Genomic DNA, 21044 nt, shown 5'->3' with positions numbered 1-21044 from the left:
CATCCACTTGAGCTAAGACACCTATCTTCTCCTGTATTTGGACATCAGCACTCCTTCTTCTTTGAACATCTTATTTAAAGTAAGATTTATGTCATTGGCTCTCAGAACTTGGGGCCTGAATTGGAACTAGGCCGTTGGCTTTCTTGAGCCTCCAGCTTGCATACAGCAGATTGTCGGACTTCTCAGCCTCCATAAATATCTGAGGCAGTCGGAACTTCCGGCCAAGATGAAGGCATAGACAGACATTCTGTGTCTCCTTCAAAATTAAGAAGGAATACAACTACCTCACAACTAGAGACAACCAGAAGTTCCAGAAAATTGAGCTGCATGGAAGTCCAACAAAGATATAAAAAAGAAATACTCATCCAGACAGATAGGAGGGCCAGAGCCAGGGCAGAGAGGACATGGTGTGGTGGCAGCGGCAGCAGACTGGCAGAAAGTGCAGTCACACATCTTAAAAAGTTGGGAGGAACACCTGGGGACTGTTCACAGCCCCTGACCAGACCACACAGCCGACGGTCCCAGCACCAGGGAAAATTAAGCCTCCTTGTTTCTGACTGTGCAAACCAGTGGGGGTTGTTTAAAGGGCCCCCATGGTTTTATAACATCCACAGACTCACCCACCCTGGAAACAATGGTCAAGGCAACAGCTAGAGAGGCGTCAGTCCCATATGAAAGTGGGAGAAGTGCCTGAAAAAGGAGCGAGTACTGAACAAGAGGCTTTGTTCCCACTCAGACCTCTCCCCCACACACAGCACCATGACATGGTGAAATGGGTCACCCTGTACTTATGAATACCTAAGGCTCCACCCCTTAAACATAACAGGATCAACAGCTCTACCAAAGAAACAGAGGCAAACAAACACAGGAGCTTGTCTAGTTGAGGAGACAGAAAAGTATGGCCCAAAAGGAGAAATGGATCAAGGCTCCAGTGAGAGAACTAAGTGATGAGGAGATAGCCAACCTAACAGGTTAAGAGTTCAAAACACTGGTGACAAAGATGCTCACAGACTTGACAGATATCCTTAAGTATGGTAAATGCATAGGAGAACTGAAGGCTGTGCTAAATGAAACAAAGGAAAATCCACACAAAACCAGTGGCGAAGGGAAGAAAACTGGGGTTCAAATCAATGATTTGGAACATAAAAAAAAAATTAGTCAACCAGTACAGAATGAAGAAAGAAGAATTGAAAAGAATGAGGAGAAGTATAGGAACCTCTGGGACAACTTCAAACATGCAAACATCTGAACCATAGGGGTGCCAGAAGGAGAAGAGGAAGAGCAAGGAATTGAAAACTTATGTGAGAAAATAATGAAGGAAAACTTCCCAAGTTTGGTGAAAGAAATAAAAATAGAAGTCCAGGAAGCACAGAGAGTCCCAAACAAGCTAGACCCAAGGAGGACCACACCAAGACACATCATAATTAAAATGTCAAAGGTTCAAGAGAAAGAGAGAATTTTAAAAGCAGCAAGAGAAAAGCAGAGAGCTACCAACAAAGGGGTGCCTATAAGTCTTTCAGCTGATTTCTCAAAAGAAACTTTGCAGGCAAGAAGAAATTGGTGAGAAGTATTTAAGGTGATGAAAAGCAAGGACTTACAACCAAGATTACTCTATCCAGGAAAGCTATCATTTAGAATGGAAGGGCAGATAAAGTGCTTCCCAGAGAAGGTAAAGCATAAGGAATTCATTATCACCAAACTATTATTATGTAAAATGTCAAAGGGACTTATTTAAGAAAAAGAAATTAAAATTATGAACATTAAAATGACAACAAACTTGCAACTATCAACAATTGAATCTAAAAAATAAAAACAAAATCCAACTAAGCAAACAAGAACAGGAACATAAACATAGGTATGGGGATCATTTGGAGGGGGGAGGGGGAGAAATGGGGAAATGGGACAGGGATTAAGAAGCATAATTGGTTGGTATAACATAGACATAGGGAAGTTATGAATAATATAGGAAAGGATGAAGCCAAAGAACTTATATGCACAGCCCATGGACATGAACTAATGGGGGTGGGATTGCTGGAGGGAAGGAGATACTGGGCAGAAGGGCGCAAAGGGGAAAAACTTGCAATACTGTAACAACATAATCAATAAAATATACTTAAAAAAATATCTAAGCCAGTCACTCATAATAAATCTATCTATCATCTATCTATCTATCTATCTATCTATCTATCTATTATTTACCTATCTATCCATCCATCTATTGATTCTGTTCATCAGAACCTAATACAAACTATTACCTTATAATCATTAAATTTTGAGAGTAGTGTATTATTCTTTGATAGTTCTTAACCTTATGATCTTTTGAGAATAAAATGTAGTAGAATATATTTTACTTCAGTGTAAAATATATCTTTAGTAGGCATTTCCAGGGTAAAGTGTTTATTGGAATCCAAAGTGCTGACTGAGGTCTATGAAAGGTTCTTGGCTCTATTCCTGGGCCAACTCTTCACATCTTCAAATGCCAACCTTCCTTTGAGTCAAGATACTTCAGCCACTTGTTTTCATTCACTTCCTGAACATGACATGTTTTTTTCCTGCCTCATTCATTCTATTTGAAATTTTATTTAATCGTCTTTATCAACAAAAGCCCTCTCAATCTTCAGGTCAAAGCAAAATCTCAAGCAGACATTCCCTGTCAACAACTGATCTCATATATCCTATTGCTTAGTTGAAAATCTTTATTTGGGATGCCTCTTAGACATTTCACACTTAACCTGACCTACCCAGATCTGATTGTCTCATCTCCAGTTAGTTTTTCTCATTCTCCATTCAGCATCACCATCATGCAATGCCTGTCTCCTTTCCTTCTTTTCCATTCAGCCATTGTGAATTCTTAGCCACATTATCCCTGCTCAAGTTCTTATCCCTGTTGGAATGTTCTTCCTAGATTTCTGCACAGCGGGCTTCTTCTCATGATTTAAGTCTCAACTCAAACCTCTCCCTCCTCACATAAATCTCTATCACATCATTTTGTTTCAAAACTTCCATACAACTACTCTTATAAAAGAACTACTTCTATAAAAGTATCTTGATCTTGTACTTGTTTTGCTTATTTATATTATTTGTAAAGACATGTTTTTCCATCTAATTTCACTCTTCAATTGTTTAAATACAAAACAACTTTATGTTAGCTGTTACTTTTTCCTCACCTGTATTTTTGTTATTATGTAACACATCTTCAGAAGAAAGACTAATGAAATAAGAGCTAATTATCCTGTTTCTTGTATATATAAAATAAAAGGAATCTCAAGATATGATATTTGTGAAAATTAACTATTTAAAATAGACATTAGTGTGGCTTAATTTTTAAACTATCCAGAAAAAGGAGCCATTTTAAAAATAAGGGGAAGGATCCAGTCAAGGAACAAGTATGAAGGACACATGGACATGGATAACAGGGTGGGGATTGACTGTGGGAGCAGGGCAGAGGGGCAGGACAGGAGAGTGCAATGGGGGAAAAACTGGGACAACGGTAAAAGAACAGCAATAAAAAAGGCACAGAAATAAATAAATTAAATAAATAAATAATATGAAGTGAAAGAATTACCATGAATTAATATTTAGTCATTATAATAAATAAAGCACTTAAATACACAAGATCCTTGAGAGAAAAAACTGGTATTTTCATTGACTGGTATCTTTGTTTGTTTAGTCCCTGGCTGGTTTAGCTCAGTGGATTGAACGTCGGCCTGCGAGCTAAGTGTCGCTGGTTCGATCTTCCAGTCAGGGTACATCAGAGAAGGAAAACTCTGACTCCAAAAAACCTCCGCTGCCTTGCGGCATACCTCTTCAGGGGAAAGGCTAAGGGAGTAAACCCCGACAGAAAATCCGGAGCCGGAGTCCCTAAGGCGGTTTGACGTTGTAGTCAACACCGGCAACTCCTGCGGCGCACCTGAACCCAAGCTGTATCGACTCCGTCTTTCCCTTGGACCCTTCAGCTGCGAAGAGAGGGGGGGTCTGCTGCATGGGCAACAGCAGACCCTCCATATCACCCTGCCCAGGCTCTGTAGCTTCAGCTTCACTGGAGAGAACACTCCAGCGTCATCGTAAGATGTCGATTCAACACAGGAGGAGACAGATACCGTGTCACTCCCAAGTTGGACTGCACAGCCATTCTCGGCGGTGCAGATAGACTCTTAAGAAGCTACACCATCGTCTCTCGAGACGGACGGCTGCCGACGACGACGACGGTATCTTTGTTTGCCAAACATGAAGTTTGTGAGTTTGAGAGGAGTTTCATCAAATGGTTGCTGAGTTGAATAAAATATATCTTTTGAAGTTGTTTTAATGCTTATGATCTGAAATTATGTTTGAACAAATGAAGGAAATTTTGTTTACTTAGAATTAAGAAAAGCCCAGTGAATTTATGAATGTCAGTAAAAGATTCTCACTTTTCCCATCTCATTTGCAAACAAACAATGATCAGGAATGAGATGAGATTCTTGTATTATGGATCGGAAGTTATGTATTTTATTAAGAAGAAAATTTTTGTAACATGACATTTGGGACCTCTAGGCTGTTTTCCAGTATTGTGACATATCAGTTCTTCATATTTATTAATTCTGATTAAATCATACTAATGTATTCAAGATGCAAGTCACTGGTGACCCAGCTTCTTTATATTAATACTAAGCAAATTTAGGAAAGTTTTCCCCAAAATGTATTTAAATAACAGTTTTGAAATCACCAAAGACTGTACTCACCATATGACAGCTTATACTTAGTGAAAAATGACTACTAAATCCTCAACATCCAACCTTTTGTCTTCCTTGCATTTTTGGAAGGTGAGAGAAAAGTTGTTCATTGCCCTGTTCTCCTTTTCTAAAAAAAATCACTTATCTTCCCTAAGGCCCACCCAATTCAGTAGTTGTGGAACAAAGTCAACAGCTGATGAGACAATTATAAAACATTAAGAGCACACTTGTAACAGGGTTATTTTGTTTTTCCCTCTGTGTAATACAACCGTAAGATGATGCTTCACTAAAACAACTACAGGTAATTGTAGGACAAGTAGTTTAATTTCACTGACCCTAACTTCACATTTTTAAAAATTAGACAATTGACTTAACTTTGCCCATACATATAAATATGTGTGTATATGTATGTGTGTGCATGTGTGTATGTCAATGAAACAATTTTTATGGAAAACTGGTTTGGGGAAAATTGTAATAGGTTTTGTTTAGGGACAGAAGTTTTTAGAACAGAAGTCACAAACTGGTAGCTTATGGGCTGAAATAGTCATAGAACCTGGCTTTATTTGTTCTGTATGGTGCTTTACTATTACTGTCGATATTATTACTTAACCTTTAGAAATTAGGAGATTTCACATGGAAATTCAGATGTTCAGCTTCTCCTGAAAAACCAGGAGACACTGTAAGAAATTGTGTGCAGTTCAAACACTAGTGACACTGTGATTTTAAATTGCAAATGAAAACAATTTAAAGGCTCTCATCCCCTCCCTGTGATGTTTCTCTTCCATATCAAATGGTGTAAGCCTTAAGCACTAAAATGCTTACCCAGGTTTCTCCCTGGCTTAATGGGGTATTATATGACATCTTATTCCACTTGTAATTTCCCTCCAATTTCTCTGTTATATCAATTTACCCTTTATAAAGTTTCTCAAATTTGGGCCTATATTCCTCCACTCCTTGTTCTGACTTTTATCCACATCATTTTTTTCTGACTTCAGGGCCACTGAGTGTCTGTCTTAGCTATCACACCACTCTTGCCCACCTTTCCACTGCCTGCCCAGTGTCACTCTGCAAACTAGTTATAAACATACATGCCTTTATCATACTTTCATATAATAGTATCTGCCCTCAGTCCTGGAATGACAATCCAGAACCTGTGTCCAACTACTTAACCTCTAGTGGGATCTCAGCCTGTTTGTCCTTCTCATTTTTTGTTAATCCATACGCAAATAACTAGCCACTATGCCTATGTTCATAGCACCAAAGCAGGCATCTTTCTGTCTCTGGTGACTTTACTCCCAGCATTTTCTTCTTCTTTTCACCTTCAAAACTGGTTTTTCTAGACTCCTTTGGTCCACAATTGCGTTATATAACTCATCTTGCCTCGTACATACTTCAAAGTCATATTTTGTTTTCCTGATTGTCTTAAAACTGGGTTTCTTCACTTTTTATTTCATAATTAGCTGTCTCATTCTTAAGAATTTATTCCTGGGCACCACCTATATCTTTCTGAGTTTTTTAAGTTGGGACCTAGGAATGTGATAGATCTGATAAATCTAGAATTTAAAAGCAATATGACAAATAGTGATACAAGAGTGCCTGATGGTTTGAAAGACTGTAAAATGGGATTCAATTAACTTTCCAATGAGTGAATTTCAGGTCTGCAGTGTGTCTCTCAAACACTATTTACCCTAATTGTTGATAATAGCTCTGGGTGTGGCTTTAACCAGCTCTTTGACACCATTGCTGAGGCCATCTAGCCCATGATCCATTGGAGAGAAAGTGGAAAGTAATAAAAGCCTCATTTTTCAGGCAAAAGCAAGCCAATAATATTGTGAACTTGAGTAGAGAGCTGTGTTGTGTTTATTTTTTTTAATTGTTTTCTGTCTTTCTTGTGCCTTATCTCCAGTAACACCATGGTTAATAAATATTGAATTGCACTGGATAATTTGAATAAATGTTTGAAGAACATCAGTACTCAGGTTGACAATGATGGTGGTAATACATTGGTCATATACTCACTCTGGGCTCAGGCACTGTGTTCAGTGCTTTATGTAGATTACCCAGTGAGTGGTTTTGCTTCAGCCTTAATAAGTAAAGCATTGCTATGATTCCCTAGATTTTAACAATAAGGACTATTCAGCTAGAGTTGCAGAAGGAGGCAAGGCACATTTTGATATGAATAGCAATTACTTTTGTCATTCAAGAAAAAAATTTGAACAAATTTAAACCATTGATTTTATTTTAAAGGGAAGAGCTGATAAATTTAAAATACTGATTAATAAGCAGTGAAGAAGTCACTGTGATTAAGCTGTTTAAGGCAAAGAATAGAATTTGGAACTGGAAGGCCTGGTTTCAAGATTCAGTTTGCCACTTAACAGTTCTGCATATTTGAGCAAGATCCAAAGTCTATCTGAACCTCAATTTTTTAATCTGTAAAATGGGGAAAATTCTACTGCATATCAAGTTGCTGTAGGGACCAAATGAAGAAATTGATGTGAGATAATATAAAAATATAGAGTGCTGTTACTATTAATAACTGTTCAAAGTGTGAACAAGGGCCTCAAAAAATATAACTATATTATTTTGAACTATGCTTTAAAGAGAGAGAAAAAACACAGAAATAAGGAAATTTCATCTCCATAATCACACAAAAAAGGTGATATTATTTCCAGCTAAGGATTCAGGGGCTCAGGGAGGTTAAGTAACATGACATAGCCACAACACAGCTAGTAAACAGCAGAGCTGAGATTTACAAACCATACCTGCTTAACTTCAAGTGCTCTACTCTTTCCAATGCACTATTTTGCCTTTAAAAAAAAAATAAAATAAACCAACATACATAATTTTCTTAACATTAGAAGAAAGAGATTTAGAGATTTATGTTGAAAAATAGCTCATTTTGATAGTTCCCCATTAAGATGTTGCCATCTAAAATCTGGCTCAATTTCCTTCTATAAAATATAGTAAACATAATTTGACTGTAGCTTAAATGAAGTATCCAAATGGGATGGATACAAGAACTTAATGACTAAACTGTACTTAATGGACACAATTTTTTTAGAAAGAAAATACTTCAGTAAACAATTGACTGGTCTATCAATTTTATTATTGTTTTATATGATACACCTGTAGGATGGAGTAATTCTAGCAAAAATAAATAAATAAATAAATAATATAAACTTAATTATAACTAGTAGTGAAGAACACATTTGTCTTCATGGATTTAGGTTCACAAGAAATACAGAGGGAAATCCTTGACCCAAGCTCAATTTTTATTTCCACAGTGGTTTTTAAATTATTCTATTTAAAGAAGTTAGAGAATTTTCTTGCTCTATGGCTTTCTAAAAAAAATGATTCTGCAAATACTTTATGTCTACACCAAATTTTATTTTGAAATAGAATCTTTAGTAGAGATGAGCTCCAGCTATTAATCTTGATTACTGAAGCATGGAGTAGAGGGAATGATATGTATTTTTTAAAAAGGTAAACATCAAAAAATAAATAAATGTGAGGGCAGCACAGGATAAAGGATGAAGGTGGATGCTAGAATGTATGAAGGTGGAGATGCTGTTTTAAACACTAGAAAAACTTCTGAGCACAGATCATGCCCTGACAAGTACCATAAACATGTTTTCTTTGAAACATTACGTATGGTGGTGGTTAAATTAATGTGTCACAGAGTCACACACTCAGGGATTAAATCCCAGCTCTGTCACATCCTAATTTTGTAATTTTAGGCCATTTACTTAAACTATTTGTGACTCTGTTTTCTCATCTGAAACTTATAAATAATTACTGTTGTATAAGATTGTGATGATGATTCAGCATAATCATCGATGCACATTGTCAATGTGGTTGGTGTTATTATTATTATTGTTTTGGTGTAAAACTTACTTGACATATATATTAAAGTCTCCCATAAATCTGTAAAACAATTTTTGAGAAATGGGACCACTTAAGAGCTGTTTCTTTACAATTGAATACATTTATGAAATAGTGTAAAAGACACACCTATTTCAATAAAATATCAAGTCTGTTTAAGCATAGAATCATTAAGATTCTTATAAAATTAAAAGATTATAAAACTAAACCTTCTAGTAAGTAATCATGAGCTTATACATATTTTCAAAAGGGCACAAACTTGTACTCATCATAGGAGAACATATTGATTTGTGTATTTCAAGTAACCATCTCACGTACTCTCTGCCTGTGGCTAACAGCATCCTCCCCTGGGAAAGTGGCTTCTCTAATTGCAATGAATGGTGATTCTATTTGTAGACATTACTTCCTACAGCATGTCTTCCTTTCTGTGATTATTATTTTAAAAAATAATTGTCCTGAGATTATTTAGTCTCCTTGGCTAAAGAGAAAATTCCACATCACAAGAACTTCACAGATCATTTGTATCTGAGTTGATAATATATATTCTCTCACAAGCAAAATAATCTGTATTTACTGCAACATAAGTAATACAAAAATTTTTCTTACTGTACATTCTGATACTACCACTTAGGGCAAGAGAATAAAAAGAAAAAATTCAAGAGTACTAATATTATTTTAATTGCAGGGTCATTTTCCTACCTCCCACACTATCTCTTGCTTATAAGCATAATCACAATTTTTACATTGATAGAAAAACAACAGCAAGAGGACTTACCTTCTTTCAACCAAGTAATGTTATTTTTATCATTTTCAAAATGCTCAGCTGTTCTTACTTTTACCTTTTCTGGATCAGTTTCTGACATCTAAATGGAAACAAATTTTGTGATACAAATATTCATTAAGAACCCAAATTTAAGACATTGAGCTTTATATTTAGAGACTACTGTCATATTACAGAAAAATGTTTGCTCTATAGTTTTGCAATTCACTGACTAATTTCTTCTTACATTGTATCCATTTGTAGTATTTTAAAACATTAACATTGAAAACTAAATTTTGTATTTTCATTTTTAAGCAGTAAAGTTTGCTATAAGATTTTATAATTTAGGAATATGAAAGAATAACATATCAACAACTAGCTACAAATTTGTAAAAAACAACCATTCAGTTGCTCTTTTAATGTTTTTTAGCAGTCTACAGAAAAGCATATTGTGAAATGATATACAAAGATATGAACAACAATAAAACATAAAAGGAGTTTATTGGGTTGAGGGAGAATCTTACGGTCTGAGACAGGCCTGAAACTGAGGAGCTCTGTCATCCACCTTCACTCACAGCACCTGACCTCCATTGCCTCTTGAACTCGTGCACTGCACTTGAACCAGCACCTCCATGTACTTACCTGTGTGTTCCAAAAGGGGAAGGCCCAGACACGATGGGTGAGCAGTGTGCAGTGCGCTGCACAGCCTTCCTTGTAGCCTCTCTATGTCCAGCATTCCTCTCCCTGCCAGAAATAAGCAAAGAAGCAAACACACTCTCTGCCGGGTGGTGCTACATCTGTACTGCTGCCAAAAGCATCCAACTTGTGGTTGAGAGGTTTTTTGTTTTTTTTTTAAGGTAATATAATGCCTGTGGTTCAAAACAATGAAAATCTTCTCCAGGCTAGCACTTATTTAAAAGGACGCTCTGCAAAATTGTGTAAAAATAATAAAACTTTCTGAAATTGCAGAGTTTCTTCAGTCCTCATCTTTCCACACCTGCTACTCATCACTTAGGGTTCGTATTAAAGGATGATAAAAAATACAATAAAAATTATATACAGACTATTTGGGTTAAAAGAAAAAAAAAGGAGACCTCTAAAGCTTTATTTTCTAGAAGTTCATTCTGCAGCTGACATTTTGAAAAACACATTTTTCTAATATTTTATAGGAAATAAGAAAATAGATCAAGGGCCAAGGGAAAAATCATCTGGAATAACCAACTGAACGGTAGCTGGAGAGAAGTCTTATAACCACGGAGAGACAGAAAAGGCCACTTCATCACAATGTGACAGGTAGGAAGTGCAGAAACGTGGAAGTACTGGCTGGGATCCCATGGGTGGCAGCTGAAGGGACTGAGAAACAGCTCAGCAGCCTGGGGTTCCCCCTGAGAAGGGCAGGGTTTAAACCCCCAGCTGGACTTCCCAGCCTACAGCAACAGTGGGAAGTAAAATAGAATCCACCTGTGAAAAGCAAAGAGCCACAGGGTTTTTTCTGACCTAAAAGAAACAGCTCTTAAGTGGATCACATATGAAAATATTTTGGCACCCACCTACCCTGGGATCAAACAAAGGGAGGGCAGAGAGAACTAGAGATGCTTGGGGAGAATTTGGGGTGGTGTCTTTGAGGAGAGAAGTGAGGGAGCTGCCATTCAGGTCTCAGTGCTGACTCATTCCCCATATTGTAGCCAGACCATTCCCCCCAAGTGGTTTCAGCCCCAGAAGAAGCAAAAGCCCCGCCCACAGGAATTAATCTGCCCCATCCTTGGTGCTTAAGCCTGACAGCTGATCACAGATTGAAGAAGTTAAAAAATAAAGGAGACAAAGGCAGTAGATCCCTGGTAGTCTCCAACAGGATGCCTAGGCCCAGACTGGTACACAATCTGACACCACCAGCGGCAGATCTAGGAAGTGCAGATCAATCTAAGAAGCAGCAACAAACAAGAAGAGTCACAAAAATTGGGAGATGGGGAAGCAAACCCCCATTGAAAGGAAAGAAGGGATTCCAAGAAAGAGTGCTAAATGAAATGCAGGAAAGCAAACTATCATATATGGAATTCAAAAGATAGATTATAGAGAAGCTCAGTGAGATCAGTGAGCTCAAAAGAAAAACTACAAAGACTCCAGGGACTCTATAAGGTACTTAATGAGAATAACACAGCATGAAAAATGACACAGAAGCTATCAATAAGAGCCAGGAGGAAATGAAGAATACAATTTCTGAATTGAAGAACACAGTAGAAGGAATTAAAAGCAGGCCAGAGGAAGCAGAAAATAGGATCAGCGAGCTGGAAGACAATGTAGAAAAAAATTCCCAGACAGTGCAACAAAATGAAAAAAGACTGAAAAACAATGAAGATGTTTTAAAAGAGCTGCAGATCAACATGAAATGTAATAATATTCATATCATAGGAATACTAGAAGGAGAGAAAGAGGAGCAAGGGATAGAAAACCTCTTTAAAAAACTAATGACAGAAAACTTTCCTAACTTGATGAGAGAAAAAGTCATGCAGGTCCAGGAAGCACAAAAGGTCCCAACGAAGATGAACCCCAACAGGCCCACTTCAAGACACATCATAATTAAAATGGCAACATTCAAAGACAAGGAGAGAATCCTAAAAGCAGCAAGAGAGAAACAGCTAATAACACACAAGGGAGCTCCAATAAGACTATCATCAGATTTCTCAGCAGAAACACTACAAGCCAGAAGGGAATGGCAAAAAATATTTCAAGCAATGAAAAATAAAGGCCTACAACCAAGACTACTCCACCCAGCAAAGTTTTCATTCAAAATGAAAGGGGAAAATAATGAGTTTCCCAGACAAAAAAAAAAAAAAAAGGCTAAAAGAATACATCTCCAGCAAACCAGCATTGCAAGAGATGCTAAAGGGTCTGCTTTAAGAAGATGAAGAAAGCGAGAGAGAGAGACAGAGAGGAACACAAGTACAAAGGGGAAAAATGACAATGAATAAGCAACTATCAATAAAAACCTTAAATGTAAATAAATTAAATTCCCCAATCAAAAGACATAGGGTAGCTGAATTAATTAGAAAACATGACCCACATATATGCTGTCTACAAGAGACCGACCTTAGAACAAAAGATCTACACAGACCAAAAGTGAGGGGACAGAAAAAAATGTTTCAAGCAAATGGATATAAAAAAAAAAAAAACCTGGGGTAGCAATACCCATATCAGACAAAACAGATTTCACAGCAAAGACCATAAAAAGAGACAAAGAAGGATATTTTATATTAATTAAGGGAAAAATTCATCAACAAGATATAACCCTTGTAAACATATATGCACCCAAAATAGGAGCACTTAAATATCTAAGAAAATTTTTGAAAGACTTCAGGAAGATAGACAGCAACACACTCATAGTAGGGGACTTTAGCACCCCACTGTCAACAATGAACAGATATTCAAAGGAAAGAAACACCAAGGATATTGAGGCATTAAACATTACTCTAGATCAAATGCATTTAGTTGATATATATGTAGAACTTTTAACTCCAATGAAGCAAAATATACATTCTTTTTCAAGCGCACATGAAACATTTTCAAAGATAGACCACATGGTAGGACAAAAAACAAGCCTCAACAAATTCAAGAATATTGAAATTATATCAAGCATCTTCTCAGATCATAATGACTTGAAACTGGAAATCAAAACTTAAAGGAAAAAGCTCAAAAACATTTAAACTCATGGAGAATGAATAACATGCTATTAAATAATAATGGGTTAACAATGACATCAGGGAAGAAATCAAAAAGTTTCTGGAAACAAATAATAATGAACACACAACAACCCCAAACCTATGGGATACAGTGAAAGCAGTCATAAGAAGAAAGTTCATAGCAATATAGGCATACCTAAAAAGGATAGAAGAATCTCAAATAAATAATCTAACCCAACAGCTACAAGAACTAGAGAAACAAGGGAGAAACAAGATGGCGGAGGAGTAAGTGGAAGCTACACTAACTTCCTCCCAGAACTAGTCTGGATTTACAACGTAATTTTGGAGAAATCATCTGGAATAACCAACCGAACACCAGCTGGAGAGAAGTCTTATAACCACAGAGAGACAAAAAAGGCCGCTACATCACAACGTGACCGGTAGGGAGTGCGGAGACGCGGAAGGGCTGGCTGGGCTCACACGGGTGGCAGCTGAAGGGACTGAGAAACAGCTCAGCAGCCGGGGGTTCCCCCTGAGAAGGGCAGGGTCTAAACCCCCAGCTGAGCTCCCCAGCCTACAGCAACAGAGTGGAAAGTAAAATAGTATCCAGCTGAGAAAAGCGAAAAGCCACAGGGTTTCTTGCTAGCCGGAGAGAAACAGCTGGAGAAAAAGAGCTCTTAAGCGGATCACATACAAAAATATTTTGGCCTTCACTTACCCTGGGCTCGAGCAGAGGGAAGGCAGAGAGGACTGGAGACGCTTGGGGAGAGTTTGGCGTGGTGGCTTTGAGGGGACAACTAGGGGAGCAGCCGACCAGGTCCCAGTGCTGACTCATCCCCACACTGCAGGCAGACCATTCCAGGCCAAGTGGCGTCAGCCTGAGGGGAAGCAAAGGCCCTGCCTACAGGAATTAAGCTGCCACACCCTCGGTCCTTAAGCCTGACGGCTAATCACAGATTGAATAGATTAACAACTAAAGAAGCCAGACAAAGGCAGTAGATCCCTGGAAGTCTCCAACAGGCTGCCTAGGCCCAGACTGGTACAGGATCTGATGCCACCAGGGGAAGACCCAGGAAGTGCAGATCATTCTAAGAAGCACCAACAAACAATAGAAGTCACAAAAATGGGGAGACAGAGAAACAACCCCCCATCGAAAGGAAAGGTAGAGTCCCCAGAAAGAGTGCTAAATGAAATAGAGGGGAGCCAACTATCAGATATGGAATTGAAAGCATGGATTATGGAGAAGCTCAATGAGCTCAGCGGAAACTACAAAGAACTCCAGAAAAGCTACAGTGAACTCCAGAAGAACTATAAGGAACTTACTGAGAATTATACCAGCATCAAAAAGGACATGGAAGCTATCAATAAGAGCCAGGAGGAAATGAAGAATATGATCTCTGAATTGAAGAACACAGTAGAAGGAATTAAAAACAGGCTAGAGGAAGCAGAAGATCGGATCAGCGAGCTGGAGGACAATGTAGACAAAAACTCACAGACAGTGCAACAAAATGAAAAAAGACTGAACAAGACTGAAGAGGCTATAAGACAGCTGCAGGACAACATGAAACGTAATAATATCCGTATCATAGGAATTCCAGAAGGAGAAGAAGAAGAGCAAGGAATAGAAAACCTCTTTGAAAAACTAATGACAGAAAACTTCCCTAACATGAAGAGAGAAAGAATCATGCAAGTCCAGGAAGCACAGAGGGTCCCAATGAAGATGAACCCCAACAGGCCCACTTCAAGACACATCATAATTAAAATGCCAACATTCAAAGACAAAGAGAGAATCCTAAAAACAGCAAGAGAGAAACAACTAATAACATACAAGGGAGTTCCAATAAGGCTATCATCAGATTTCTCAGCAGAAACACTACAAGCCAGAAGGGAATGGCAAAATATATTCCAAGTAATGAAAAACAAAGGCCTACAACCAAGAATACTCTACCCAGCAAGGCTCTCATTCAAAATGGAAGGTGAAATAAGGAGTTTCCAAGACAAAAGAAGGCTAAAAGAATACATCTCCACCAAACCAGCATTGCAAGAGATGCTAAAGGGTCTGCTTTAAGAAGATGAAGAAACAGAGAGAGACAGAGAGGAACACGAGCACAAAGGGGGAAAATGACAATGAATAAGTACTGAAAGAAAGAAGGAACTTCTACCATTTGCAACAACATGATTGGAACTAGAGAGAATTATGCTTAGCAAAATAAGCCAGGCAACAAAAGGAAATTACCTTATGCTATCACCTGTTAAAGGAAACTAATGAACAACACAAACAAATGAGCAAAATTGAACCAGAGGTATGTAAACGAGGAATAAACTAACAGTAACAAAGGGGGAGACAGGAGGGAGAGAAGTGGTAAGAAGGGGAAGTGTCTAGTCAAAGAACATGTATAAATGACCCATGGACATGGACAACTGGGTGGGGACTGAATGTGGGAGAAGGGAGGGACAGGGTGCAGAGAAGCAAGAGGGGAAAAAAGTGAGACAACTGTAATGGAAAAACAAACAAACAGAAAAATTTTTAGTGGGGGGAAAAATAAAAATATAAAGAATAGAAATGCAAGTTCAGTGAATATTAGAAGGACAAGGATTTTCCTTCACACTGTATATATTTTCTCCCTATCTGGTATCTCCAGAATTTGGCATTCTAAAGAAGTAAGTAATGACCTAAGTTTCTTTGCATAAAACTAATAAGACCAGTTATTAATAACGATTTTTTGACTAAGACTTTGACTGGAATGTCATGCCTAAAGGAGACATGATTGGGCTTTGGTTGTTACCAAAAAGCCCTGAGCAACTGGGACTGACTTTCTAAGGTAATAAAAGTCCACGAGATAAAAGGCCTGGTACCTTGGATGGATGAGCGGTCCATAGCAATCTTTCCAGGGAAGGAACGAAGGTTGTTTTCCTGAAAGATGGCTAGAAGGGACCTTAAGGCACAATGGAAAACCAGGAGGACCTGGAAAAGACAGGTGTTTACAGGCAAGGCTGAATGCCAGGTATGTGGCTCAGCTTCTGTGCCCTGAAGGGCAGACTGAAGATCACCCTAAATTTTCCTTGCGTAAGTTCCAGCAAAGCAGAACTAAAGATCATAAGTAATCATTTGCTGCTCTTGTTGTGTTTATGCAAATGAACAGGATAAATTAAAAATGAACTTAATGCAGTCCCTTTAATGACAAGGAGGGTAATCTTAGGGAGAAAAATCAAGATTCAAGGAAGATCACAATGCCCAGTGGTAGACTATAAAGTAGTGCAGCTAACCGTCTTTAAAGTTTCTTTTCATTTAAAGTTTGTTTTCATTTGAAAGTTAAACTATGTCTGTGGCATTATCAAAGATGTTTAATTTACAGGCGAGAAGAATGTCAAGTGCCTTGCAACTGGATGTCTTTCCGATAAGACAGTCCTACAGATTTAGAGACTTGTATGTGGGTTATGTTACATAAATTAACATGTGTTTTCTGTTTTAAAAGGGCATAAGCCTACGATCTCATTACCTGAGTGATTGTCTGTACGTATAGGCCTCACTTAATCCTGTCTGCATTGCTGCCTCCTGAGACTCAATGGTTTGGCTGAACTAAGTGGCTGGGTTGGTGAAGAACGGGGTGGTCTGTGGGCTTCACTTTAAAACTGGTTTCTCTTTTCTATCCTAATGGCTTGGACAGAAAGAGCCCAGAGGCCTGAGAGGGGGGAAACCTAAAATATTTCCCTCAGTGAGAGGGGGGAAACCTAAAATATTTCCCTCAGTCCAAACTAAGTATAATGGGCAAAAGGGTTTTGGACAGGTGAGATGTACCTGGCATACCTTCCTCCAAAGAAACCCTTCTTTTCCCTAATGTGGGACATTGAAAAATTAATACCTGTCTTTTGTCATCTAGTGGTTACGGATTGAATGATGTCCTTTAACCCTGTTGCCCACAGAATACAACAAGGATGCCAGCCTGTTAAACCAAGCATGCCGTTGTCCAGAGACAGCCAACCAACCTGGAGTCTGCACGATCCTTCCCCTTGTGGGAAAGCCACCCTCCCCTCCACACCCCCACTCTTATTAGGGATTTCTTGACCCAAGGGTAGGTAGGATGACGACCATGTCCAGCTTGAAGCAGCTAGAGGAGCTCGAGACCTTCGTCCATTGTCCTTTATAAGATTGTAAAGGGTCTTAAGTCTGAGAGGGAGGGATTGTTATTTTTTATTGTTAAAATATTTAACTAATTAATTAATTATAAAAAAGAAGAAGAAGAATATATGAAAGGGTGAGCCATGGGCATGGACTTGGGGAGGGGATTGTCAGGGAAGGGGGGTGCTGGGTGGAGGGGAACAAAGGGGAAAAATTGGAACTATTGTAACAATATGATCAATAAAATATACTTAAAAAAAAATAAACTAGAGAAACAACAAACAAAGCCCAGAGAAAATAGAAAGAAGGAAGGAAATCATCAAGACCAGAGCAGAATTAAATGACATAAAGAATAAACAAATAATTCAAAAGATCAATAAAACCAAGAGCTGGTTCTATGAAAAGATAAACAGTATTGACAAACCTTTAACCAGGCTCATTAAGAAAAAAAGAGAGAGAACCCAGATAAATAAAATCAGAAATTAAAAAGAAGAAATTACAACCAATACCACAGAAATACAAAGGATTGTAAGAAATTATTACAAACTTCTGTATCACAAGAAATTTGACAACACTGATGAAATGGACAAATTTCTGGAAACATATAATTGTCCAAAACTGAATCAAGAAGAAGCAGAAAGCCTGAACAGACCAATAACAACCCGTGAAATTAAAGCAGTAATCAAAAAATTCCTGGCACACAAAAGCCCTGGACTGGATGGCTTTGCAGGCAAATTTTACAAATCATTTTGGAAAGAAATAACTCCTATCCTTCTTAGACTATTCCAGAAAATCCAAGAAGAGGGAAGGCTCCTAAACTTTCTAAGAAGCCAGTATCACTCTAAACCCAAAACCAGATCAAGACACAAAAAAGAATGAAAACTACTGACCAGTATTGCTGATGAACATAGATGCTAAAATCCTCAACAAATTATTGGCAAACCAGATACAGCAACAGATTAGAAAGATCATATACCACAGTCTAGTGGGATTCATCCCAGGGATGCAAGAATGGTTTAATATTCGCAAATGAGTAAATGTAATACATCACATTAAAAAAAAAAGACAAAAACTACATGATCATATCAATAGATGCTCAAAAAGCATTTAATAAAGTACAACATTCATTTATGATGAAAGCACTCAGCAAAATGGGAATAGAGGGAGCATACCTCAACATAATAAAGGCCATATATGAGAAACCTGAAGCCACCATTATACTCAATGGGCAAAAACTGAAAGCATTCCCCCTGATGTCAGGAACAAGACAAGGATGTCCACTCTCTCCACTCCTATTCAACATAGCTTTGGAAGTTCTAGCCATAGCAATCAGATAAGAAAGTGAAATAAAAGCATCCAAATTGGAAAAGAGGAAGTAAAACTGTCATTATTTGCAGATGACATGATAGTATACATAGAAAACCCTAAAGACTCTAAGAAAGAACAACTCGACCTAATAAGTGAGTTTGACAAAATAGCAGAGTATAAAGTCAATATTTAGAAATCAAAGGCATTTATGTACACCAACAATAAAATATCAGAGACAGAAACTAGGAAAAAAATTCATTTATTATAGCAACAAGAAAAACAATCTATGAATAAATTTAACCAAGGAGATCAAAGACCTGTGTTACATTATCACTTTCCATTAGTTGTAAAATAATGAAATGATAGTACTGGAATTTTCTTTCATTTTGAAGAGCACCATTTTTTAAATTTAGACAATTCTCTTGAATTCTATTCATGTTTTTATGAGTATTTGCAATCATTCTTTAAGAGGGATATACATGTTAATAAGCATCATATTCAATTTTTCATTTGCTTCATCAATAAAGATAAGAAGAGGCACCAAGTTCTTTTTCCTAAGTCAACTATATATCACTAGTGCCTTTATTGGATGTTGCATTATGTATTCTGTATGAATGCCAACCTTTAAACCATTTATTCATCTACCTAGAGATGTATTTTGGCCATAAAATTTTCCATATGGGTGATGGATTCTGATTCAGACAAGGATTTTAGTCTTTTGAGCTGGCCTGGGACTTGGGATGAATGAGAAAAACCATAGTTGGTAATAAGAAGTAAAAAGAAACCAAGTCTGATGAACCTTAGGCAGGACAGACTTGGACAATTATCTAAAACGAACCTGAAAAATCACAGACCAGCCTCAGAAGTCAGACTAGTCTGATTAAAACTCAAGGAGAATACACACATTTTAAAAAGAATACCCTGTCTAAATTATGTTCATTGTATCCATTTAAATAATGAGCTAAATAATGCAGACCCAGATATTTGATCTCTAGGTATAAGTTTTCTTGATAAGTTCTGTATTTTGTTTTCTAAGTGAAGACAGTTTGAATATACTCTTATTTTGTAGCCCTATTTCATTTATTTTGACTCATGCACCAAAATATCTAGTTCCTAATCTAAATCTGATCCAAAGATAAAATCTTTAAAGTTAAACTATTCAGGGATAATCCCCAAGAGATGAACGTGCAAGATCATCATATGTTTCATATTCTCACTTCTGTTAAAATGAAATTGAATGATTGAAACTGAAGACTTCCTTAAGATACAAATAATTATGTGCTGTAATATTAGTCTTTTTGATTATCTTCATAATCACCACATTGTCACTTACCATTAATTGTAAAATAATAAAATCATAGTACAATGTAACTGTATGATATTAATCATTGTGTAGAGAAGTCACCAACTCAGATTTTTAGATTTGAAGCCTATAATCTGTGGAGTGGAGCTATATGAAGGATTAGTGAATTGTATTCAAATGGAAATGGTATCGGAAATAGTATACCACTCCTCTAAAAGTAGGTATTCTGCTACAGAATGAAATCTCTATATTATATAGTACAGTTCATTATTTAGTCTAATGACCAATATATGCTATCAAGTATATTACATTCAAAAAATTGTTTGGGGATATTTTGTAGTTTTGATACACACACACACAGAAAAATAACATGGAGTAAATAAACACTGGCCTTAAGTATCAAGGCAAAATTAAATTAAGCAAAAAGAAAATTTTGTATCTGCAACACAAGCTTTCCCAGGAGAAGGTTACAGCTAACACCACAAGGCACACAAGTTAAATAATTTATTAGATGTTAGAATGCATCAAAAAATTGTTTTTAAGAAATAATGCTCAAGGATATAAAATGAATTAAGTTTTATAATATTTTCATGCTATCATTAAAAAAGAGATGTTTACCTTGATCAAATAATTTTTACATTTAATAAAGCTGCTTTTATTGACTTTAAACCTTGCTGGCATTAAATAAAGATATAAGAATAAACAGGTTAATGATACTTGCTAGTAGGTTTATTATGAAGATTTGGTTCCTCGGGATTACAATATGAAATCTTCACTAGGTATAAATATTGTTAAACTTCATGTGATATGCAGTAACTTTAAAACTGTATAATATCATTTACACACTCTCTTCTTTATACTATTATTCTTAAATATTGTACATCTACAAATGTTAAAATCTGCCAGGCAGTATGTGTGTATGTGTGTGTGTGTTTAAAAGCAGTTGTCTTTTAAAGTAATTAGAAAAAAATAATAATTTTTAAAATCTTTACCCCCCAAATTGCCATTTCTGGTTCTCTTCAATTCCTTCTAGTAGTCCCGGAGTTTCATTTGATCTCATTCTTTTTCAGCCTAAAGAAATTTCTTTACCACATTCAGGATTGCTGGTTACAAATTCTTCCAGCTTTATTAATCTAAAACTGTCTTTAGTTCATTCTCATTTCTAAAGGATAGTTATACTGAATATAGAATTCTTAACTGACAGTTTCCTTCCTTGCTTGCTTTGTTCCTTCTTCCCTTTCTTTTTAATTTTGTCATCATTTCTATCATTTCCCCCCTCTAT

This window comes from Furipterus horrens, unplaced genomic scaffold (genome assembly GCF_987537825.1).
Source record: "Furipterus horrens unplaced genomic scaffold, mFurHor1.1.pri manual_scaffold_7, whole genome shotgun sequence".
Lineage (NCBI taxonomy): Eukaryota > Metazoa > Chordata > Mammalia > Chiroptera > Furipteridae > Furipterus > Furipterus horrens.
The sequence above is the reverse complement of the archived record's forward strand: the minus strand, read 5'-3'. Positions refer to the sequence as shown.